The sequence below is a fragment of the Sapajus apella genome, unplaced genomic scaffold, assembly GCF_009761245.1.
Source record: "Sapajus apella isolate SASKATOON/1434 unplaced genomic scaffold, GSC_monkey_1.0 scaffold122, whole genome shotgun sequence".
In the NCBI taxonomy this organism is placed as follows: Eukaryota; Metazoa; Chordata; class Mammalia; order Primates; family Cebidae; genus Sapajus; species Sapajus apella.
Genome location: NW_022437062.1, coordinates 7589289 through 7615496, shown reverse-complemented (window position 1 = coordinate 7615496; position 26208 = coordinate 7589289). Strand labels below are relative to the sequence as shown.

At 40.3% G+C, this 26208-nt stretch overlaps 1 protein-coding gene and 1 non-coding gene across 2 annotated transcripts in view; one reads left to right on the top strand and one right to left on the bottom strand.

Moving 5' to 3' along the window:
* Positions 1 to 26208, top strand: part of KATNBL1 (katanin regulatory subunit B1 like 1) — a 60269-nt gene that overhangs the window by 7698 nt on the left and 26363 nt on the right. The gene's annotated exons all lie outside the window — the stretch shown is intronic.
* On the bottom strand, positions 19717 to 19823 carry LOC116538818. Its single transcript, XR_004263791.1, has one exon. It is a non-coding gene; the product is annotated as a U6 spliceosomal RNA (small nuclear RNA).

The window sequence follows — 26208 nt, the reverse complement described above, 5'->3', positions numbered from 1 at the left end:
CCAGGAGACGGAGGTTGCGGTGAGCCGAGATCGCGCCATTGCACTCCAGCCTGGGTAACAAGAGCGAAACTCCGTCTCAAAAAAAAAAAAAAAGTTGGCACTCTTCACCTTCCTGTTCCAGTCATCCTAATTCCAGAACTGCCATATAAATAATAATCAAGAATATTTTTTCATCATATAATTCATATACAGAGTTTCTCAGTAAGTCTATTTGTCTACAAGATAAAGTCCAAATTCCTGACCTAGTTAGCAATCAGAGACATCTGCATTTTAGCCAACGTACCTTTCTATTATTTTCCCTTACAGTGGCCTGGACTCAATAGTTACTTAATTATTGAATAGTTGGTATCAAAAATAAGGAAACAAAAAGCAGTTATTCTTGCCTAGAAAGTATCTTTTCAGATGAAGAAAGTCTGGCAGATGGTTTATTAAGCCTGTATAGGGTGGCTTTCCTTATTTGAGTGAATTATCTATTTAGTGAAAAATAGCATTAGAGACAAGAATTCCTTAAAATTCCAGATAAACAGTTTTTTCTCTCCTTGTTGACAGACCCGTTGGAAACTAGGTAATACACTCTGCCCTCAGCTTCCAGGGTTCTCTATGTGGAAGCCATGAATACGGAACACTGACTAGGGGACATGAATATCCACAAATTTTGGTAACTGAGGTGGTCCTAGAACCAGTCCTACTCAGACACTGAGGGACAATTGTATTCAGAAGGAAATTAAATATGTGTATCTAGTGACATCAGTTTACATCACATATAACCACTCAGTGGGACTCACTGAATCATTCTGTGCCACAGCACAGAATTTCATCAGTCTGGATGGAATAGGTGGTTTTGCAGTAACAAACAGCACCCAAATCTCAGTGGCTTATTTCAGAGGTTTCTTCTTCCTCAGTTCATGTTACACGTGACCTTTCTGGGTCTGTGCTCCTAGTTTTCCTTGTTCAGCATTGTGGACAGGAGAGCCTTAACTTTCTGGACTGTTGTTGGTTACCTGTTGCTGGTTAGTAATGGGAGTGAATCACACACACTGGCTCTTAATGGCTTCTTTTATAATTCATTGGCCAGAGCAAGTCACATGACCGTGCCTGACTTCAAGATGATAGGGAAGCATAAACCTATCTTGTCTAAGAGGAGAGCTGGAATGTCATGGTGCAGTTTTAATGCTGGCCACGGTTGGGCACTCTCACATTTACATCTTTGAGTATTTTGTTTCCTCTCCTGGCTGACCATTTTGTTTTACTTCTATGGATTCACTGTGTAGTTGACACAGTTTCTCTTTAGATATGCTCCTTCGTTCATCAGCTATTAGCATCCATTATTAATAGATACCAGGCCATGCGTGGTGGCTGAAGCCTGTAATCCCAGCACTTTGGGAGGCCGAGGCAGGCAGATCACAAGGTCAGGAGATGGAGACCATCCTGGCCAGTATGGTGAAACCCCATCTCTACTAAAATACAAAAAATGAAGGGGATGTGGTGGCACACACCTGTAGTCCCAGCTACTCATGGAATCGCTTGAACCTGGGAGGCAGAGGTTGCTGTGAGCCGAGATTGCGCCACTGCACTCCAGCCTGGCGACAGAGCAAGACTCCATCTAAAAAAAATAAATAAATAATTTAAAAAAAAAAGAATAGGTGTGTCTATTCTAGGTACAATGAACATAGTTCCTTCTCTCATGGAGCTCATAGTCTAGTGAGTGACAGGTCATGGACAATAAGTGCATAAGTGAATTTCCAGGTGGTGATAAATGCGCTGGGGGAAAAAGTTACAGGGTACTGCTATTGAGAAAAATACAAGGTACTTCATAGCAGTATAGCACTTCATGCTATGAAGTGAGGGTGGGGTTATTCTTGACTGAGTGGTGAGTGCACATGGGAGGAATATTTTAAGCAGAAAGAATGGCTCAGCCACAAAATGGAAATAAGTTTGAAATGTTGAAGGACAGAAGGCCAGTGTGGCTGGAGCATTTAGGAAGATATTATAGTCTAAAGCAGTTGGTGGTTTGCTATAGAATGGTGGTAATGGAAATGGAAAGAAATGGACAGTTTGGGAATATATTAGAAAGGCAAAGTCAATGAATTGGATGTAGGTTATTAAGAAAAAAAGAAATCATGGATGAATCCTTTATTTCAGGCTTGAGAAATCAGGAGGATGATGCTTCTGTTTACTGACTTTGCGACTGTTGGGAGGAGCAGATTTGAAAGGGGGCATATTAAGGGTTCCATTTTTAATATGTTAAGTTCAAAGATAGATGACTGTTAGATATCCATGTGGAGTTGACTAGTAGGCAGTTGGAGATTTGAATACAGAGTTTAGGTGAAACATGAGAGATTTTTCTTTTTTAATGAAAGTTAATATGTTAATTTTTGTTACAGTTAAGTCTTGGACCTAGGAGTCATATTTTCTTGAGCCTGCATATGATTCCTCTGTTGGAGAAAAAAGTGTTCCCTAAGAGAAAGGAGGCATTTTCAAACCTTAATACACGTTCTGATTTCAGCTCAGGAGATGTTATGGTGACCAGCCACTATAACTGATAGGGATACAGTACATTTCTCACAAGTTTTGGAACATAAGAAAAGCTTAAGAACCATTGTTACAAAAGGATTTTGAATGTCTCTAGCATCATTTTTGTTGATTTCTTTATTTAATTCTTAAAGGATGATCTACCCTTTCTCCCAAGGCTTAGGGTATACTTAACCCTGTTGACCTCTGGTACTGTAGAAATTAGGCACAAGTGTCATAGGGTAGTAACATTAATCCAAATCATGAAGATAGAGTTTTAGAATTAGTTTATATTAGCTCATCTTTTTGGGAGTTGAATACTATTTTATTGGCATATCCTTTCATATATAGAGAGTCTGTCTGTTTTGAGAGTATCAGAAATACCTTTAGTAGGCAAACAAGGGTCAAAAATGATCCTTAAAGTGACAATGTTTTATGTATGTATACAGTCATCCTTCGTTATCTATGGGCGATTGGTTCCAGGACCTCCCAATGACACAAAAATCCAAGGATGCTCAAATCCCTGATAGCAAATGGTTTAGTATTTCCACGTAATCTTTGCACATCCTCCCATATACCTTAAATAATTTCTAAATTATTTGTAATATCTAGTACAATGTAAATGCTATGTAAATAGTTGTTTTATTGTATTATTGGGGGAATAGTGACAAGAAAAATAAGTCTACATATTCAGTACAGATGTACTTTTTTCTAAAGATTTTTGATTGGGAATTGGTTGAATCCACAGATGCAGAACCCACAGATATAGAGAGCCGATTACACATATTTTTCTGTTTCTGAGTCCAAGAAGAAAAAACGGAATCGAGTATTTTTTCCTCCCTGTTGAATATTTCCAGAAATACTGGGTTATTCTAACAGGAAAGTGAATTGGAATTTGACAAATTCACCAAAACATGTTAGAATAATTATAATCATCTATTTCTGGGCCTAAGAAGCCCTGAGTCTTCCCAGAGATTCAGGTGTGTATACAGCCATTTAAGAAAATATGTCTATGTTATTACTAATACATTATAATTAAGTTAAAATATACTTACACAATATACAAAATTCAAAAGGCCCAAAAGGAAAGTCTTCTCACTTCACCCCTCACCCCCAGCCACACATATCCTCTCAGTAGAAGTGACCTTTGTCCTCAGTTTCTCTTGTATCCTTCAAACAATGTTTAGTGAATATACAGTATTCCCTCACAGACTCACACTTTTTAACCTAAGTGGTAATATAGTGTTTTGCTACCTTACTTTTTTCTCCCCACTTTACAGTATAAGGCATAGTTAGGTTTTTTAAAAAGCCTATAGGTTTGCAACTATGCATGGTGGTAAACATCTACCTAGTTCTCTAACTTTATTTTCCCGTTATTAGTTCCAGTTCCCTAATGTAGTATACTCAGTGGACTTGATTAAAACTGAGGAAGAGTCCAGGCGCTGTGGCTCATGGCTGTAATCCCAGCACTTTGGGAAGCTGAGGCAGACAGATCATCAGGTCAGGAAATCGAGACCATCCTGGCCAACATGGTGAAACCCTTCTCTACTAAAATACAAAAATTAGCTGGGCGTGGTGGTGTGCATCTGTAGTCCCAGCTACTCAGCAGGTGAAGGCAGGGGAATCGCTTGAACCTAGGAGGTGGAGGTTGCAGTGAGGCGAGATTGCACTACTGCACTCCAGCCTAGCAACAGAGCAAGACATCCTCAAAAAAAAAAAAAAAAAAAAACTGAGGGAGATGTAGTAGGAAAGCTAATTCCTACTTGGCATCTCTTTTGTAATTTTTATTTCAAGGTATCTCAGTCATAAGAGAGTTGGAATTCAGTTTGATCTAAATTGACTGAAATGATATATTTTAGTTTGTACCCACAGAATCTCCAGACATCTGTCTTTATTTTCATGCTTGATCTGCTTTCCCAAGTTTGACATTTCTCAAGTCAGATTTCTGTGGAAGACTGAATTAAGAGAAAGTGGTGTGATGAATCATCATTCAGGAAATACTAAACGTTGAGATAACAACTTTGAGTTGTTCTGAGTATGGAATCAGGATGAGGGGACTTAATATTTAATAGTATCAGCTGGGCGCGGTGGCTCACGCCTATAATCCCAGCACTTTGGGAGGCTGAGACGGGTGGATCATGAGGTCAAGAGATCGAGACCATCCTGGTCAACATGGTGAAACCCCGTCTCTACTAAAAATAATACAAAAATTAGCTGGGCATAGTGGTGCATGCCTGTAGTCCCAGCTACTCGGGAGGCTGAGGCAGGAGAACCTCTTGAACCCAGGAGGCGGAGGTTGCGGTGAGCCGAGATTGCGCCATTGCACTCCAGCCTGGGTAACAAAAAAAGCGAAACTCTGTCTCAAAAAAAAAAAAATTAAAAAAAATAAAAAAAATAAAATAATAATATCCGGCTCTGTTAATTTGGTAAATTTATTTTTTTTTTTTTTTTTTTTGAGACAAAGTCTTGCCTTTTTTTAAAAATTTATTTATTTATTTTATTTTTAGTAGAGACAGGGTTTCACTATGTTGGCCAGGCTGGTCTCAAACCCCTTATCTTGTGATCTGCCCGTCTCAGTCTCCCAAAGTGCTGGCATTACAGGCATGAGCCACCATGCCCATCCAGTAAATGTATTTTCTTAATAGGAATAAACCTAACAAGTGTACTAGACAATCCTGGTAACCTGATGGGACATCCTTTTGCTGGACCGTGCGTAAGTACCACTGCCTGTATTTACCTCTGTTTCTCTTTATTCTTCTTGCAGTGTTCACTTCCTCCCCGAGTCCATGCCCCATTTAACTGATAATTCTTTCAACATGGTAACCTTCGATAAGATGAAATGGGATTAAATGGGTGCACAACGAAACTAGTCAGGTCAACAGAAAGTATCATTGCTCTACCCATATAATAGTTTCTCATACTTTATAAAAAGTACAGATTAACATACCATTTACCTTGTTAGTTTTTGACTGCAAGTCTTTGTTGCCCTTGTCAGTCCCTCTTTCCAATTCTCAGCCAAATATACCTAGAAAAGGAATTTCACATTTATGGAACTATGTAATCTTTCTTTGAATCTGGTTTAAACATTAAACTATGGGTTTTTTTTTTTTCTTTGTGATAAACTCTACCTGCTGTACACTGGGTCACATGATAGGGTTAGTGAAAAGCATTTTTTTGGAACACTGTTGTAGTAGTTATGGAAATAAGTTTTACACATTGATCAAAATGTAGAGAAACACTTACTGAGATAACTGAGCAAGTCCTACTGGACCAGAAGGTGTTACTTTCTGTAAAATGACTCTCTAATTATCTTTGCTTTAAACCGCTATCTACTATTTCGTAGTTTAACTTCAAGAGCAGTTGTTGTTTGTTTTTGCTGAGCTCTTAGATAAATCCTCAGGGATATTTCAGTGCTTGACATATTGTATAATTGCTTGACTATTTCTCCCACTAGAAACTATGGGACGATGGTTAGAATTTCACAGCAGGAAAGGTTGGGAAGTTTAAGAGCCTGAATAGGAGTGAGGTAGGAAAGTACTACATCCTATGATATAGCTGTATATAACACAAAAATTCTACCTTAGAATGGTTTAGGTGAATGAATTTTATAATTTTACAATTATTTTATGCTCCTTTACATAGCTTAAGAATTTGTGTGTTGCAAGGCTTAAGAAGCTTTAATTTATCGGTCCTGTTAGCATACTGTCCTCTTTTGTGTCAAGAAAAGAAAATTGGCTGGGCGCAGTGGCTCACACCTGTAATCCCAGCACTTTGGGAGGCCGAGGTGAGTGGATTACCTGAGATCAGGAGTTCGAGACCAGCCTGGCCAACAAGGGAAAACCCTGTCTCTACTAAAAATTAAAAAAATTAATTGGGTGTGTTGGCACATGCCTGTAATCCCAGCTACTAGGGAGGCTGAGGCAGGAGAATGACTTGAACCTGGGAGATGGACGTTGCAGTGAGCCGAGATCACGCCACTGCACTCCAGCCTAGGAAACAGAGCAAGACTCCATCTCAAAAACAAAACAAAACAAAAACAACTTATTCTTTTATTTAAAATGTATTATTTTTTACTGTTAACAATTGATAAAGAAAAATAAGCCAAAGAAAATGATTCAGTCTTAACCTTATAGAAAAATAAACAGAAAAAAGGAATATAATACTATTTAGAAAGCGGCGTTACATTATCCTTTCAGCCTTCTTTTCTCTGTGCTACATTTGCACGTACAGAAACATACAACAAATTTAGACATTGATATTAAAGTTTGCCGACACCACAAATCATATTTCTTACACCAAAGGCAACTGGCCTCATAGGTGAAGTTCGTGTATAACTGAATAATAGCTAACATTTAGAGAGTGATTTACAGACATTGAGGCAAGTGGATTATTTAATCCTCACAGCATTATTCTGAAATAAGAGGTTAGGTAACTTGCCTAAGATTGTATACAACTAATAGGTTAAAACAGCACTAAAATCCAAGAAGTCTGACTCTAGGACTTATATTTCTCTGTCACACCGTACTGCCTAGTCTTTTCAGTTTAAAATATATCATTTCCATTAAGTTAATTGTAATGCTTTGGGTAGTCTGGACAAAAGCATATGTCTGAAAAACTGTATATCCAATAAGGTGTAGATTAGAAAGCTAAACATAAATGAAGTAAAACTGTAACAGTTTAGGATTTTGTACTGATAATGTATCAAGTTCTTGAGTCACTTTAAACCCAAACTACAAATTATAAATTTATAAATTATAAATCATCTTTAGATTTCTTTCTTTCTTTTTTTTTTGCGATGGAGTCTCATTCTGTCACCCAGGTTGCAGTGCAGTGGCACAATCTTGGCTCACTACAGTGACACAGTCTTGGCTTATTGTAGCCTCTGCCTCCTGGGGTCAAGTGATTCTTCTGTGTCAGCCTCTAAAGTAGCTGGGATTACAGGCATCTGTCACCAAGCCTGGCAGGTTTTTATATTTTTAATAGAGACTGGGTTTCGCCTTGTTGGCCAGGTTGGTCTCGAACTCCTGACCTCAAGAGATCTGCCCACCTTGGCCTCCTAAAGTGCTGGGATTACAGGTGTAAGCCACCGTGCCTGGCCATTAAAAAAATTTTTTTTTTAGATGGAGTCTTGCTCAGCTGCTTAGACTGGAGTACAGTGGCGCATTCTCAGCTCAGTGCAACCCCTGCCTCTCAGATTCAAGAGATTCTCCAGCCTCAGCCTCCTGAGTAGCTGGGATTACAGGCCTTGTTCTCAAACTTCTTACTTCAGGTGATACACCTGCCTCAGCCCCCTAAAGTGCTGGGATTACAGGCATGAGCCACTGCACCCAGCCATTTTAAAATTATTTTATTTTATTCTTGAGACAGATTCTCTGTCTGTTGTCCAGGCTGGAGTGCTGTGGTGCAGTCTCGACTCAACTGCAGCCTCTGCCTCCCAGGTTAAAGTGATTCTCCTGCCTTAGTCTCCCAAGCAACTGGGATTACAGGTGGGTGCCACCATGCCCCGCTAATTTTTGTATTTTTACTGGAGACAGGGTTTCACTGTGTTGGCCAGGCAGGTCTTGAACTCCTAACCTCAGGTGATCCACCCCCTTGGCCTCTCAGAGTGCTCAGATTATAGGCGGGAGCCATCATGCCGGCTGATTTTTAGATTTTAAATTGAAATGTTTAAGATACATATGTAACATCTTTTTTTAATGAATATTTTTTTTTCTTTGAAGCCAGAATGTGCTTACCCCTTTCCACTTTTTATTATTTTGAGACACATTTTAGACAAGCATGCACACATAGTTTAAAAAATCAGATACACATTGATTTATCATATATAGCAAGTAGGGTAAAGATTTATAAATCAAATGTTCATAAATCACAGTTACTTTTAGAACCCTAAATTTATTTCCATTTATTATCAATTTCCATGTTGTCATAACTATTTTGTATATTCCACAAAATAGAATTGCTTTTGAAGAATGCAGTGTGGTTTGGAATATTCCCAATACATACTCATTTGAAAGTTAAAAAAAATTTTTTTTAATTTGTTTTTTGTTTGTTTTGAGATAAAGTCTCACTCTTTTGCCCAGGCTGGAGTGCAGTCAAGGGATCTTGGCTCACTGCAACCTCCACCTCCTGGGTTCAAGCAGTTGTCCTGCCTCAGCCTCCTGAGTAGGTGGGATTATGGGATACAAGTGCAGTTTTGCTACATTGATATAGCGCATGTGGTGAAGTCAGGAGGTTCAGTGAATTGATCATTAGAACAACATATGTTTTACCCAATAAGCGACCTTTCGTCATCTACCTTTCTCCCACCCCTACCTCTCTGAGTCTCCATTCTCTATCATTCCATGCTGCTTTCAAATGTACACATTATTAGAAGTGAGAATATGTAGTATTTGTCTTTGTGTCTGAGTTGTTTCCCTTGAGATAATGGCCTTCAGTTCCATCTGTGTTGCTACAAAAGACATTAATTTCATTCTTTTTTAAGGCTGAATAGTATTCCATATTGTATATATGCCACATTTTCTTTATCCAGTCCTCTGTTGATAGACACAGGTTGATTCCATATCTTTCCTATTACAAAGAGTGCTGCAATAAACATATGATTGCAGGTGTTTTGGGATATAATGATTTATTTTCCTTTGGGTAGATACCCAGTAGTGGGATTGCAGGATCATATGGTAGTTCTATTTCTAGTTCTTTGAGAAATCTCCATGCTATTTTCCATAGAGGTTGTACTAATTTACATTCCCACCAGTAGTATATGAGTTCGTTTTCTCCACATCCTTGTCATCTGTTATTTTTTGTCTTTTTAATACTAGCCATTCTGATTAGTGTAAGATGATATTTCATTGTAGTTTTAATTTGCATTTCTATGATTAGTGATATTGAACGTTTGTTCACACGCTTCTTGGCCATTTGTCTTCTTTTGAAGAATGTCTATTCATGTCCTTACCCTGTTTTTTAATGGGATTATTTGGGGGGTTTTGTTCAATTGTCTGATTGAGTTTCTTGTAAATTCTGGATATCAGTCCACTGTCAGATGTATAGTTTGTGGATAATGTCTGTTCACTTTGTTGGGTATGCAGAGGCTCTCCCTTCCCAACCCCCACTCCACAAGGTCCTGCTCTGTTGTCTAGGCTGGAGTGCAGTGGCACAATCTCAGCGTAACTGCAGCTTCCACCTCCCAGGCTTAAGCTGTGCTCCCACCTCAGCCTCCCAAGTAGCTGGGACTACAGGCATGTGCCACCATGCTCATGTAGTCTTGTTTTTGTTTTTGTTTTTGTTTTTTTGAGTCTGAGTCTCGTGCTCTGTCAACCAGGCGGGAGTGTAGTGGTGTGATCTCAGCTCACTGCAACCTCCGCCTCCCGGATTCAAGTGATTCTCCTGTCTCAGCTTTCTGAGTAGCTGGGATTACAGGTACATGCCACCATGCCTAACTAATTTTTGTATTTTTAGTAGAGGCAGGGTTTCATCTTGTGGGTCAGGCTGGTCTCAAACTCCTGAGTTCATGATCCACCCGCTTTGTCCTCCCAAAGTGCTGGGATTATAGGTGTGAGCCACCTCACTTGGCTCTAATGTAATTTTTTAAGTTTTTTTTTTTTTTTTTTTTTTTTTCCTTATAGAGACAGGGTTTCACTACATTGCCCAGGCTCAAGTGCTAATTCCCACTTGGCCTTTCAAAGCACTAGAATTACAGGTATGACCCATCGTGCCTGGCCCTAAATCATATTTTCAAAAAAATACTTTAATGTGTAGGAAAACATAATATGAATGACAAAATGCAGTATATAAAACTAAACTGCAGGCTAGACACCGTGGTTCACACCTATAATCTCAGCACTTTGAGGAAGCTGAGGAGGGCGGATCATGAGGTCAGGAGTTCGAGACCAGCCTGGCCAATATGGTGAAATCCTGTCTCTACTGAAAATACAAAAATTAGCTTGGCATGGTAACGTGCACTTGTAGTCCCAGCTACTCGGTAGGCTGAGGCAGAAGAATCACTTGAACCCAGGAGGCAGAGGTTGCAGTGAGCCAAGATCACGCCACTGCACTCCAGCCTGGGTGACAAAGTGAGACTCCATCTCAAAAAACAAAAACAAAAATAAATTAACTGCATGGGAGGAAAAGTGGTTGAATAACTGGTTATTTTACTGTTTTGTTTTGTTTTGTTTGAGATAGGGTCTCTCTCTTTCACCCACGCTGAAATGCAGTGGTGCAATTTTACCTCGCTGCTGCCTTGACCTCCTGGGCTCAAGTGATCCTCCTGCCTCAGCATCCTGAGTAGCTGGGACTACAGGTGCATACCACTATGCCTGGCTAATTTTTACATGTTTTGTAGAGACAGGGTTTCACCGTGTTGCCCAGGCTGGTCCCAAACTCTTGGGCTCAAGCGATCCAACTGCCTTTGTCTCACAAATTGCTGAGATTATAGGAATAAGTTAGCATGGCCAGCCTACTGGTGATATTTTTATTTTATTGACTGGTTGAGACAGAGTCTTGCTCTGTTTCCCAGGCTGGAGTGCAGTGGCCCCATCTCTGCTCACTGCAACCTCTTGTCTCCCAGGTTCAAATATTTCTTGTGCCTCAGGCTCCCAAATAGCTGGGATTACAGATGTGTGCTACCACACCTGCCTAATTTTTGTATTTTTAGTAGAGATGGGGTTTGCCATATTGGCCAGGCTGGTTTCAAACACCTGGCCTCAAGTGATCTGCCTGCCTCAGCCTTACAAAGTGCTGAGATTACAGGCATGAGCCACTGCACCTGGCCTTAAGTTATTTTTAAAGTAAGCAATACTTATATGAGATGCAAAATTTGCTATAAAGAGGGCATAAAGTAAAAATGTTAACTACTGTTGTTCTCCAGGTTCACCTTTCCGGAAGCATTCAGTGATTGTTGGGGGATATTCTAAAATGAGAGAGATTATTTTTTCCATATTTATTTCTGATTTTTTCTTCTTCTATGCAACCTTCTCCCTGTACCCAAATCCAGGAGTGTGGAGTGAGAAGGAGGAATAGCATGTAGTCTTTCTACACACATCTGTTTTTGTTTGTCTCTTCCCCCTGGCTGGACTTTCATATTACTCTTACTGAGACAAAGTTGATTGCATGTACAGTCATTAAAGAGAACACCATGCTCTAGGCCTAAAAGCAAGAGACATGCCATTTTTTCTGTATCATTGCAGAACATTGCTATAAATGTGTACGTCTCCCATAAATTGGCTTCGTTCACTGAAATAGTCTAGTATCCTATTTCTTGTAACTTTTGAGATTTTTTTTTTTTTTTTAAACGGAATCTCACTTTGTCGCCCAGGCTGGAGTGCAGTGGTGCCATCTCTGCCCACTGCAACCTCCGCCTCTTGCATTCAAGCACTTTTCCTGCCTCGGCCTCCGCAGTAGCTGGGATTACAGGCATGTGCCACCATGCCTGGCTACGCTTTTTTTTTTTTTTTTTTTTCGTTTTTTGAGACAGAGTTTCACTCTGTCACCCAGGCTGGAGTGCAGTGGCGCAATCTCAGCTCACTACAACCTCCGCCTCCTATGTTCAAGCAATTCTCTTGCCTCAGCCTCCTGAGTAGCTGGGATTACAGGCACATGCCACCGTGCCCAGCTAATTTTTGTGTTTTTATTAGAGACGGGGTTTCAACATCTTGGCCAGGCTGGTCTCGAACTCCTGACCTCGTGATCCACCCCCTTTGGCCTCCCAATGTGCTGGGATTACAGGCGTGAGCCACTGCACCAGGCCTAAGTTTTTGTATTTTTAGTAGGGATAGGGATTCACCATGTTAATCAGGATGGTCTTGATCTCCTGACCTCATGATCCGCCTGCCTCGGACTCCCAAAGTGCTGGGATTACAGGTGAGAACCACCATGCCTGGCCGAATTTTTAATCATGTAAAAAAGCAGTGAGGGTAGTAGAATGAAATTTCCAATTACGCAGCTTCATCAATTATCAACATATCTTACTTCATTGATACTCCCTATTCTATGCAAATATAATCTAATTTTATCTGTAGGAGGGATTTCTAAAACACTCTAGACAACAACAACAAAACGCATAACCACACTACCGTTCAACTAAAAATAATTAACAGTGATTAATAACAATTCCTTACTCTCATACACTGCTGATCAGCATGTAAAATAGTATAACGACTCTAAAAAATTTTGGACAATTTTCTTTAAAACTTCAACATACACCTACCATAAAACCCAGCCATTTCACTTCTGGGTATTTACCCATGAGAAGTGAAAGCATATATTCATACAAGTGTACATGATTTATAGTCATTTTACTAACAGTGAAAAATTGAAACAACCCAAACGTCCATCAGTAGGTGAAAAACAAATTGTGGTACAGCCACATAATAGAACACTGGTTAACAATAAAAAGGAATAGACTGTTACTACATGAATGCAACAGCATGGATGATTCCCACATTAGTTATGCTAGTATATGATTTATATGAAATTTTTGAAAATGCAAAGTAATCTATAGTGACAGAAATGCATTCAAATGGTTGGGGAGGGATATACATTTCAAGTTTTGTTTTTTCTTAAACTAGGATCTAAGCAACATCCAAACATTGTATTTAGTTGATATAGTCCTTAAGTGTTTCTTAATATATAGGTTCATCCTCTTATTTTCTTGGGAAGCATTTGTTGAGAACACTGAGTCATCTATCCCAAAGAAAGTTTTCTGGATTTTTCTAATTGCATCCTCATGGTTGCATTAACAGGTTCCTGTGTCTTCTGTATTTCCGTTAAACTACTAGTTGGTAACAAGCAGTTGAAGCTTAATTATGTTTAGGTTAGATTTTTTTTTGGCAAGAATATCCATTAGTAGTGTTGTTAATATTTCCTGTTGTATTATATCAGGAGGCATATAATGTCTGGTTGTCTCTGTTTTTGATGCTGAAATTGGTTGGTGTCTTGGATGTTGTCAACCTGATTTATCCATTGTAAAGTTCCGCATCACCTTCTGTAACTGTTTTTTGCTTTCTATTCATGCTCAAATTGAGGAACCATTTCTGGAGAACTGGAAATTTGAAAATGTGGAAATCTCTGGATTCTGAGTTTTGAGTATAGAAGAATTTTACTATATTTGCTTAACTAGACAGCTTTCCTGTATTTCATGTTTACAATTTCCTGCTTGTCTTTGGGACTACTGTGCCTACTGTGACCTGATATGTCTTCTGGAATGCTTCATTGCCTCTTAAATTAGATGAAATACTTCTGCGTTTTTAGTAAACTGTATCTATTTCTCTTTTATAGCACTCATTATTCATATTTATTGGCTTCTTTGTCATTCATCCCCACTAGGTTGTAAGCTTCTTAGAAATAAGAATGTACTTCTTATTCATCTCTTGGTACATGTAGTGCTAAATCAATACAGGTTGGATTGAATACATACACGTTTAATTGTTTAAGAAATGAACCCTAAAATACCAGTACTGAAACATACAAAGGTAACATTTAATTTTCTCTTTTGAACAAAATTTGTATGTAATATTAGTAAGAGATAATAAAACATTTTTGTTTACTGTATAAGTAAACTGCAGGGAACAAAACAGAGGGAAGAGACAAATGTAGTTAGCTTTGTGCCATCTTTATTAAGTCTTATTGTTTGGCAAACTGTCTCCTCTCTATCAAAGAGTAAACGTTTTTGTTTTTTCATTTTGGTTAAATGAATGACTATTTTATAGTGACCTCTGATCATATTTTGTGATATCAAGTGTTTTAAACCTTTGATATTTGACAGACTTTGAAAGCCAAATTTCAAGTTCTAAGTTCAGTCTTTTTGCCTCAAACTTTTTTTGGATATTGGGTTCTCTGAAGTCCAAGAGAGATTTATTAGGCTTATTTGGTGTTAGATTTATACAAGGAGGCATTATCAAATGGGAGGTGGTGTTTAACTTTCTTTGGGTTATTTTTATATACATGTGGTATTAGTATGTGTTCCAGGGCCAGGCACAGTGGCTCACGCCTGTAATCCTAGCACTTTGGGAGACCAAGGCGGGCAGATCCCCTGAGGTCAGGAGTTTGAGACCAGCCTGACCAGCATGGAGAAACCCTGGCTCTACTAAAAATACAAAATTAGCCAGGCATGGTGGTACATGCCTGTAATCCCAGCTACTCAGGAGGTTGAGGCAGGAGAATCACTTGAACCTGAGAGTGTAGGTTGTGATTAGCTGAGATTGTGCCAGTGCACTCCAGCCTGGGCAACAAGAGCGAAACTCTTGTTGTATCTCCAAAAAAACAAAAACAAAAAGTGTTCCAGGTTGTATGAAATTCCTAAAATTTGATGTCTTAATTATTATTAGTATGTCAGTAATGACTTCTGTGTTACATTTTTGCATGCCGCAGAAGTAACCAAATGTCCTTGTCAGTTGTGCCTGTCCTGAGATTTTTGTCATCCACAATTGTTTTGCTTTGATTCATTTCAAAAAGCAGCTTACAGTCAACTATAATCCAGGACATACTTCTTTGGGAGTTCATGAAAAGGACTTGAATGCAGGCATCTGATAATTTTGGAAATTGTGTCATGATACTAGAGAGAAAACTTCCAGGACTAACTAAAAGGCTGATGCCTTCATAAAAATTACTAATCCAGTATGAAGTAGAGCAGGAGTTGCTTGCATGGGCAGAACTAATGGAGAACTGAAATAATTTTGTATGGTTTTTTGTTGGAAACACTGCTGATTCTTTTTGTTTGGATTTTCAGAGTCTAGAGAACTTTTCCATCCCCATCTTTTGAGACAGAGTCTCACTTTGTTGCCCAGGTTGGAGTACAGTAGCACCATCTTGGCTCACTGCAACCCCCACCTCTCAGGTTCAAGCAATTCTCATGCTTCAGCCTCCCAAGTAGCTGGGATTACAGGCACGTGCCATCACGCCTGGCTAATTTTTGTATTTTTAGTACAGATGGGGTTTCATCATGTTGCCTAGGCTGATATCGAACTCCTGGCCTCAGCTGATCTGCCTGCCTCAGCCTCCCAAAGTGCTGGGATTACAGACATGAGCCACCGCACCCAGCTCACTTGAGCTAATTATAAGCTTTAACAGCTGAATAGAGTATACAGAATTTGAGGTGTATTTCTGTCTGCCCAGTTTCTCCAGAATTCATAAATTATTTGTGATTTTTTTTTTTTTTTTTTGAGATGGTGTCTTGTTCTATCGCCTGTGCTCAGTACAGTGGCATGATATTGGGTCACTGCAACCTCCACCTCCCAGGTTCAAGCGATTGTCTTGCCTCAACCTACTGAGTAGCTGGGATTATAGGTATCTGCCACCACGCCTGGCTAATTTTTGTATTTTCAGTATATATGGGGTTTCACCATATTGGCCAGGCTGGTCTCAAACTCCTGCCCTCAAGTAATCCGCCTGCGTTGGCCTCCCAAAGTGCTGGGATTATAGGCGTGAGTCACCGTGCCTGGACTGTTTGTGAATATTCTTGATTCGTGGCAATGTGGTTGTTTGCATAAGTTCAGTAAGAATCTGTTTTCTTATATTATGGGACACCGATGGAGGGACTGGGTATTTTTCCAGGGCTTTGACTGAAATGGCGTTGTGATAGGTTCCAACAAAACCATTTTAGGAGAGCCTATGTAGACAATGAGTTTTGCTGTACTTTGTGTGGGCAATCAGGCCAAGTATAGTTGGACTGAAGCTTATTTTACAGGTAGCATGGTTCTACTGTGATTTATCTTTGGTGGAAGTAGGGGACTGGAGAGAGAAACATTGTATTTCAGAGGAAAACTATAGTATTGCAATGATTAACCTTTGATTCCTGGGTGGCCATGTTGTCACAGGATCTCTGGGGTATCAATTTTTCTGGCCAGAAACCTCTGTGGCTATAGTGCCTTTGCCCAAGTTCTTGTCCTGTGTCCAGGAAGAATGAGGTGCACAGACAAATGAAGGGTACAAGAAGAGTTTTATTTAGTGTTAGAGCTCAGAGGAGTGGGTAGCTCTTCTCTGTAGGCGGGTCATCCAGTTGTGTTCAGCTCTTAGCAGAGAGGAGGCCCTAGAGATGGTGGCTCCTCTCCACAGACAAGTCACTCTGACATTTCTGCAGGTCTCTGAAGGTCTCAGTAGAGAGGGTAGTTCCTCTCTTCTGCTTGGTCATCTCTGCAGCTTTCAGCGGAGTGGGTACTCCTCTCTGCAGCTGGTGATCCCATCTTCTCCAGCCAACAGCAGAGAAGATACTCCACTCTACAGCTGGTCATCCTCTCCTGTCATCTCTGTGTCATCTTTGTCCTCTGGCATCCTCTGCCCTGATCTGCCTGAGCCCAAGGCTTTTATGAACCTCACAGGGAAGGAAGTGCATGCCAGTTGGTCCATGGGCTGCTGTGGGTGGGCCTGGAAGAGGTACCATGAGTCCCCATTCTAGTCCTCAGGACTGGCAACTTACCCTCCTTTCTTCAGGTCCTCCCTGGCCTGAGGATGGGAGGCCCCACACCTTTCCACTCAGGACTCTGTCTGCCTCCTGCTGCCATTCATGGCCCTGCAGCTTGGCCCCAACCCTGCACCCAGATCAGATCGGGCAGTGGGAGCAGAGAGAGGCCAGGCAGAGGGAGCAGACACCCTTGAACCTGCAGGGTTGGTAGGGGGTATTCTTCCTAGGGGTACCTACAGGTGTAGGCTGCAGAGACGCCCGGGTCCTGCACCTGGGAGGGCAGCCACAACTGCATAGGGGACCTCTCATCCTGCCAACTTGGAAGAGGCAGGGCTCCCACCTGTCTCCAGCTCCTGCCTGCTTCCTGGAACGGGAAGCCCAGGCCTGCAGCTATGGGTGTGGTGGCTACAGCTGCCCAGGAAGGCAGATCCTGCCTCTTCCCAGCTCCCCAAAGAGCACGGGGAGGCCGAGATCCACAGCTGCAGTTTGGTCAGCTGTAGTCTGCTTTGGCGGGGCTCCTGCTTGCTCAGTAAAGCAGGACCCGGGTCTGCAGCTACAGTGGCATGAGGAGCTCCTGTCCCAACTCGGAAGGGGCCGGCTCCCACTGGCAGCCCAACTGCGCTTCCCTGCAGCAGCGGCATGATGGCAGCAACCACGGCCATCAGCGTGGCCACTCATGGTATCAGGTTGCCAACAATGCCCCTTCTCAGCATGAAGCAGCCAGAAAGATCAGTGACCAGACTCTCCATAACTGAGGAACTGATAAATAGAAAGGGGTATACTGAAATGGCCCAATTGTCCCATAGAACTGATGTTTATGGTTTATTTGAATAAACATAAAAATTGACCCTCTCAGTCTTAAAACTTTGAGAAAATAACTCTTGTCTTATGTGCATACCTTTCTCAGGACACCAATCAGCAAGCCTCTCAGATAGTATCGTGGAACTAAAACTTACTAGATCATACCATCTGGACAATGAGACACCAGACCCCTTATCTGTCCTGATTGCCACCTGTTTCTTATTGACCAGCTCTTCTCTCTCACCCCTCCCTAATACCTGTTTTCCTGCAAGTAGACATTTCTTCCCTGCTATATAAACCCCTGATTTTAGTTGGTCAGAGAGTTGGATTTAAGGCTTATCTGACATTTCCTCAGTTGCAGCACCTGATTAAAGCCTTCTTCCCTGGCAGTACTCATTGTCTCAGTGATTGGCTTTCTGTATGCCAAGTAGCAGGACCTAGACCAAACCTCTGGTGTTCTGGTAACAGTACTTTGAGTGTGGTGATACTCATTTGTTCACTAGAAAATATATATGTATGAGTATACATTTATATTTAATAATAATTGATTTGCAGTTTACATTGCATACATAAATGTATGAAATGTAGTTGCTGCCCAAGAGAAGTTTTGCAGTCTATTTGGCAAGAGGAGACCCACCTGGATCAGTTATTGCCCAGTCATATCTTACCTTTAGGCCTTCAATTATTTGTAGATTGTTAAAAGTCTTAGACTGTGCAATATTAACTAAGTACAGAAAGAGAGAGTGAAAGAAGAAATCAACAAAGACAGGGATCAAGAAGTGCTTCAGAGGCCAGGCATGGTGGCTGCTGCTTGTAATCCCAGCATTTTGGGAGGCCAAGGCAGGCGGATCTCTTGCACCCAGGAGTTTGAGAACAGCCTGGGCAACATGGCGAAACCTCATCTCTACAAAAAATACAAAAATTAGCTGGGCATGGTGGCACGTACCCGTAATCCCAGCTACTTGGGAAGGTGAGGTGGCAGGATCACTTGAGTCTGGGAAGTCAAGGCTGCAATGAGCCATGATCATGCCATGGCATTCCAGCCTGGGCACAGAGTGAGACCCTGTCTCAAAGAAGTGTTTCAAGGAGGAATATTTGAACTCAGACATCGAGAGACGCTATGATGAAGTAGAAAGGAAGGAAGGAAGAAGTTGTAGGGAGAAGAAACATTTTGTTTTAATCAAATGAAACATTAAGAGAGACAGGAAGTATTAATAGCAAAAGCTACAGATAGTTACAATGAGTTTCGATTTTTGTTGTTGTTGAGACAGAGTCTTACTCTTGCCCAGGCTGGAGTGCAATGGCATGATCTCGGCTCACAGTAGTGATCTCGGCTCACTGGTTCCTACCCTCCCAGGTTCAAGTGATTCTACTGTCACAGTTTCCCGAGTAGCTGGGACTACAGGCACCCACCACTATACCCAGCTAATTTTTGTGTTTTTAGTAGAGACGGGGATTTTACCATGTTGGCCAGGCTAGCCTTGAACTCCTGACCTCACTTGATCCACTTGCCTCGGCCTCCCAGAGTACTGGAATTACGGACATGAGCCACCATGCCCAGCAGAGTTTAGGAGTTTCTACCTTTTTTCCTTTCCTTCCTATAAAAGATTTAATGTGGTTAGTTTTTTAAGTTTTGCTGCCTTCTCATAAATTGAATCCCTTGATCTCTGTGTGGCTTTCCAATATTAGTACTCTGCCAAACTTTGCGTACCACTTTGAAATCACTTTGCACATCAAAATATTCTCTCAAATTTTGAGTTTGGTCATTAACTTATTTATTCTTCTTTCTCTTTATTCTAGTTTCCTCCTCTATTAAAAAATAATTTTATTGTCTGCAGATTTTTCTCATTCTTTTGGAGTGAGGCAAGGTAAATACATAAACATCTTTACTTTCATAGATTTAAAAAAGTGAGACTTGGCTGTTTCCAAGGTTACAGAGCTAGTTACGTAGGAAAGCTAGGAATTTGAACATGGATCCGTTTGATCTAATCTTTTTTTTTTTTTTTTTTTTTTTTTTAAATATGGAACGCTTCACGAATTTGCATGTCATCCTTGCGCAGGGGCCATGCTAATCTTCTCTGTATCGTTCCAATTTTAGTATATGTGCTGCCGAAGTGAGCACTAACCTAATCTTTTTAGCTGCACCAGCCTTTAAGATTTTGAATGAGTCTTTAATTTTTTACCTGGTTTTTAAGTTGGGATACTTACCTGCATAATGAGTAGAAAGCTTTCCAGAGAGCTGGGAGGGACAGAAGGAGCCTGGAGGCCTTTGCAACTTAAGTTTTAACTCCCATTGGCCTCTGAGTAAGAGCACTTACTCTGCATCATTGCATGCAAAGGGTACTGAGGGCATCCCCAGTAAGCAGGGTCAGACCCAGCCCACATAGCTGAGAGGAGAAACAGAAAACCAGTAGGGTTGGCCTTGGTAGTCACCTGTCAAAACAAAAATTCCAGATACTGAGAGGAATGTTTCTGGCACCTCCAGAATTGAAGAGTAACCAGTTTTCTGGAGAAAAAGGAATGGCTGTGGGCCAAGGGGCACCATATTTCTCAGCTCTGTCAAGCAAATGCCAAGTGTCCAAGGAGTCTAGTGAAAAACCATGGATAGCATGTGCTCTGTGCCCCAATTTCTTTTAAGTCAGATTATTGAGATATCTTTTCCATGAGTTTTGGCAGTTGTGTAATCACTACCACAGTCAAAATACAGAACATGTCCCTCTCCTCAAAATGTTTCCTCTTATCCTTTTGTAGCCAGCTTCCTTCCTTTTCTCTGGCAGTCACTGATATTTTTCTTTATGCATATATTTGCCATTTCTAGAATGTCATGAAAATGAAGTTGTGTAATATGTAGTATTTTGAATCTGGCATCTTTCACTTCGTATAATGCATTTGAGACTTATCCATGTTGTCGTGTTTGTTAGTAGTTCATTCTTTTTTGTTGGTGAGTAGTTGTTCATTTCTATAGAAGAAAAGTCATGATTAAATCAGTCTAGAAAAGTAAACATTTACCTCAGGTGGGGTGAATATACATCCCAGTATGCCCGGACTGATCTGATTTATGCCTGTTGTCCAAGCATAATTTTTAATGGTAACTTCTTTCACTCTCAAAAGTGTCCTAGTTTGGATGATAAATTCTGTGATCACTCTAAACGAGGGCATACCAAGATGTGATTATATTTCACTTGCTTTACAGTGCTGTCAGATTTGCCTTCCAGAACACCATAGTTGTATATATTTATATTTCTTTTTTTTTTGAGACAGAGTTTCACTCTCGTTACCCAGGCTGGAGTGCAATGGCGCGATCTCGGCTCACCGCAACCTCCGCCTCCTGGGTTCAGGCAATTCTCCTGCCTCAACCTCCTGAGTAGCTGGGATTACAGGCACACGCCACCATTCCCAGCTAATGTTTTGTATTTTTAGTAGAGACGGGGTTTCACCATGTTGACCAGGATGGTCTCGATCTCTTGACCTCGTGATCCACCCGCCTCGGCCTCCCAAAGTGCTGGGATTACAGGCTTGAGCCACCGCGCCCGGCCTATATTTATATTTCTTATAAATATTATTGCTATTAATAGCAGTAGTAACTTAGTATAATCTCATTTTGATTTTCACAGCAATATTCCCATTTTGCATTTGAGAGAACAGATTTAGAATAAAATAAATGACCTTCCAAAAATCATGAGCTAGAAAGTGATAAAAACTGCATCATCTGTTTAATACATTCAGCCCTTAATCTCTCATATTAATTGGGAGGCATTACAGTATATTGGTTACGAACATATGTAATGGAGACAGAATACCTGATTCCAGTGCACTCTTCACCTTATTTTGTTGTTTAATCTCTGGCAAATTATTTAAGCTTTTCATGCCTTTATTTTCTTATCTATAGAAAGAGGATAATATGTCTACAGTGCCTACACCTGGAATATGGTAAATTTTTGGTAAAGTCTGGCTGTTATTTTTAATGATACTGTTAAATAACACGATTATAGTTGAACCTTTCCCCAGGCAAAACCCTTTTTCCTCCCTGTCCCAATAAAAAAAAAAAAAAAAAAAAAAGCTGAAATATTTGGTGTTTTCTTTCTTCTAACTTAAAAAACTAATTATTTATGTAATGTCTAATTATGAAGACTTTCATTATTTAAGAGGTGAAAGATTAATATGATCTGAAGAGAAATGAGAGTATGTCTGTGATATTTAGATGAATAGTTTAGTCTTGGTGTGGTAAATGAATTCCAAAAACTATATCTCTTAGAAATCTACATTTTTCAAATTTTATATATATCTGTTAAAAATAAGATAGGAGCACTTTGGGAGGCCGAGGCGGGTGGATCACGAGGTCAAGAGATCGAGACCATCCTGGTCAACATGGTGAAACCCCGTCTCTACTAAAAAAAATACAAAAATTAGCTGGGCATAGTGGTGCGTGCCTGTAGTCCCAGCTACTCGGGAGGCTGAGGCAGGAGAATTGCCTGAACCCGGGAGGCGGAGGTTGCGGTGAGCCGAGATCGCGCCATTGCACTCCAGCCTGGGTAACAAGAGCGAAACTCTGTCTCAAAAAAATAAATAAATAAATAAATAAAATAAATAAGATAGGATGTTGGCTAAGTTTGGGAATCATGGAATAATATTGTGCCAGCTTCTTAGAGCCTTTTTTTTTTTTTTTTTTTTTTTTGGACGGGGCTTTGCTCTTTTTTCCCCCGGTGGGGGGGAAAGGGGGGGTTTCCGGCTCCCCCCAACCTCCGCCTCCCGGGTTCGGGCAATTCTCCTGCCTCAGCCTCCCGAGTAGCTGGGATTACAGGCACGCACCACCATGCCCAGCTGAATTTTTGTATTTTTAGTAGAGATGGGGTTTCACCATGTTGACCAGGATGGTCTCGATCTCTTGACCTCGTGATCCACCCACCTCGGCCTCCCAAAGTGCTGGGATTATAGGCGTGAGCCACCGCGCCCGGTGAGCCTTTTTAATATATTTAATTTCCGGGAAACAGTTAAACATACAGCATATCCAAACGTACTTAAATAGAATAAAGCATCCATTAAAATTCTTGGGAAATTCCGGGGTAGTATTTTACCATGAACACTTTAGGTAATGATTGTGTAGGATGATTTGCAAGGACCAGAAGACCAGTGGCAGGAAAATCAAATAATTGTTATGGTGATTGAGGCTTGAAGTTATCAGGCAGAAAAAAGATCTGAATGGATCTGTGCAATATTTTGCAGGAAGGTTTTTTTGTGTTGTGTTGTGTTGTGTTGTGTTGTGTTGTGTTGTGTGTTGTTTTTTGGAAACAGATCTCATTATGTTGCCTGGGCTGATATTGAACTCCTGGATTGCGCAAGCAGTCCTCCTGCCTCAGCCTCCCAAAGTGCCGGGATTACAGGCATGAGCCACTGTGCCCTGCCTGTAGGAAGATTTGAAAAGACTTAGTGATTTGTTAGAAAGAAGGAGAAAGGAGTCAAAATAACTCCCATGTTTCCAGTCAAAGAGAAGTTTGCCCGTCATTTCAAATGTGATAGCTAGGAAGGGCAGCAAGTTGGTCTGACATTGAAGAGATTTGTTTTAGATGTGTTGACTTGGACCTAGCAGTGGCTGACCAGCGGCCAGATACAAAGAAGTTAAGGAAGACCTGGGTCAGGAGAAATAACTGAAGCCATGAAAGTGTATTTCCTTAGTTTTAGTAGAGACAGGAGTTGCTGGAGGAAAAGGAACCAGAAAAATGGTAAGGCAATGAGGAGAGTCTAGACACCTGTGTCATATGTACAGAAAGAGTCAGGGAAGGGCAATGAAGTGACAAAAGAGCTAAATGGTGATGAAGAATGAGCAGTGTCAGTAGAGTTGGCTTGGCTGACTTTGATGAGCATCATCAGTGCTATAAAGGTTCCTATATATAGGTTTAATTTAAGATGCATTTTGTTTTTTAGATGAGAGAGCAAAATCAAAGCAAGATTACAAAGAGTTAAAGAGAAAATGGAAGCTAAAAAGCACTCCTTGTAGAAATTTGGCAGGAAAGGGAAGCAGAGAAAGAATATAGGAGTTGATAGGGGAAATCTGATCTTGTTTGAAAGCAGAAGGGAGGAATAAGTTCAAAGGGAGAAATCAAAGATTTTTTAAAAGGGTGTGTGGGAGCAAAGTACAAACTGAGGTGAGAAAGCAAGAATTGAGAAAATTAGATGAAGTTGTCCTAATTTTGGAAAAGTTAAAATACATTCTTCTTTTGAAATTCTACCTCCATATATTGGCATTTCCACGCTGTTTGCTTGTTTACTATAAGGGAGTTATACGTTTAAGCCATGTTTTATAAGACAGTGATCTCATTAAGTTAAAAGTATTTACTTCTTCAGATTATAAAAATAATTCATGTTCGTTGTAGAAAATAGAAAAACATGTTAAGTAATGGGGGGGAAAACACCCATAATCCCACCAGCAATAAACAATTTCTGTTAATGTTTTGATAGACCTTTTTTGAATGGACAGATCTTACCTATATCTCTTTTGAAAAACCAGGATCATACTGTTACACCTGAGCAAGTCAAGGAATGCGCCACACTCTGAGATTGAATTATGAGTCCTTTATTTTAGATTGAATTATGAGTCCTTTATTTTAGCTGGTGACCAAGAGATGGCTAACACCCAAAATTCTCTCGACCCCGAAGTGTTAGGGAGTTTTTTATACCCTAGTTTGAAAAGGGAGGGGGGAACCTAGCTGAAGCAATTTTTTCACAGAAGCAGAGTAAGCAAAAAAGTTAAAAGGTAAACTAGTACGTGAGAAATAATACAGTACCAAGTGCAAGGGCTAGAGCTTCATAAAAAGACATACAACTTATAGATATGGGGGCTCTGGGCACTCGATAGCACCTGCATTCCCGTGCTCTGCTGGTACCACTTAACTCAGCCTTTTATCAGCAAATGCACTCCTGGATGTGCCTGGTGTCATCCTGCGCCATCTACATACTACAGTTACTAATAATGAGGGGAATAACTAAAATGAAGAAGCTAAGATGGAGTCTGTCCTGCTCAAGAAGCTAACAAGAACCCTGAACAGCCCTCTGCTAAGAGAAAGAGAGTCAGTTTAAGCTAACAAAAAGCAGGTTATCACAATACTATGCATTTAGTTTTCTGTTCTGCTTTTTAAAATACTATTGTTAGCCAGTAGTGGAGGCCAAAGTGGGAGAATCCCTTGAACCCAGGAGTTGGAGGCTGGCCTGGCCAACATATGAGACTATGTCTGTTAAAAAACAAACAAACGAGAAACACCATTGCTGTGGTTTCAAAGTACACTCCAGAGTTCATGTGTTAGAAACTTAATCCCCTATAAAACAGTGTTTGAGAGATGGGACCTTTAAGAGGTGATTAGGTTATAAGGGCTCTGTCATGATTGGCTTAATATTTTTATCACAGGAGCAGGTTCATATTGTGAAAGTGGGTTTCTTGTAAAAGTAACTTTGGCCCTCTTGCTTTTTGTCGTGCCCACTTGTCCTTCCACCTTCCACCATGGGTTGATGAAGCAAAAAGTCCCTTGCTAGATAAGGGCCCCTCAGTCTTGGAGTTCCTAACCTTCATAACTATACAAAATAAACCTCTGTTCTTTATAAATTACCCAGTCTCAGCTATTCTATTACAGTAGTGCAAAATGAACTAAGACAACCATTATTTTTGAATTTTTCTCCACTTCACAAAACAGTCTTTGAAAATAGTGTTTTTAACATTTCATTGTAAGGACCAATCCCATTCAGATCAGCCTTGGCTTTCTCAGATCCGTTCTTATCACCTTGTTTTTTAACCTGATCTGTATTGCATTATGAAACATCAGAACTACAGATAATACTACGGTTATTGAAAAATACTGCACATACTGAGAGTCTGGCAACTGAATTTAGGAGGAAGGAATCAGTATGTACAGGCCCTAAGGATTATCCCAGAAAAATCTTATGTTTACATTCTCTTCCTCTTTCCTTCACTGAAATTCTTGAAGAAAAGAATTTATGTTCATCTTTCCCTTTGATTTTTTTGCATGGTAGCTGCTTCATGGGAAAAATTATGATAATTTTTTTATGTGATCCATAAATCTCCTGGTAGGCCTTAGAAAACAGGAAAAAGGTTAGCTATGTTAGATGAAGGAAAGATGGTAGATAGCTCATAGCTTATGTTCATCTGTCCACCTGTTGTTATCTCCTCAGAAAAATTAGTACTCTCATCTTATTTGGCTTGAATAAGCCTTTTATTGAGGATTGAAAATGTTTATGCTAGTTGAAAACAAATTGGGTTGAATTAATGAAAATAGAAATGTGGCTGAATGGTATGGATTCTACATCCTGGGATCTGCTATTAACTGTCTTTGGGTTAGTTACTTGACATCTCTGAGTTAAAACAAATAGCTAAAGCTTTACGTTCTAAAACTCTTTTATGTCTTATGTATTGTATTACTATAGTGGTTGTAAACTGTTTTCAACCTCAAGATTCTTGAGAGATGACCACATATATCCTTTGCCATAGTGGGAGCGACTGT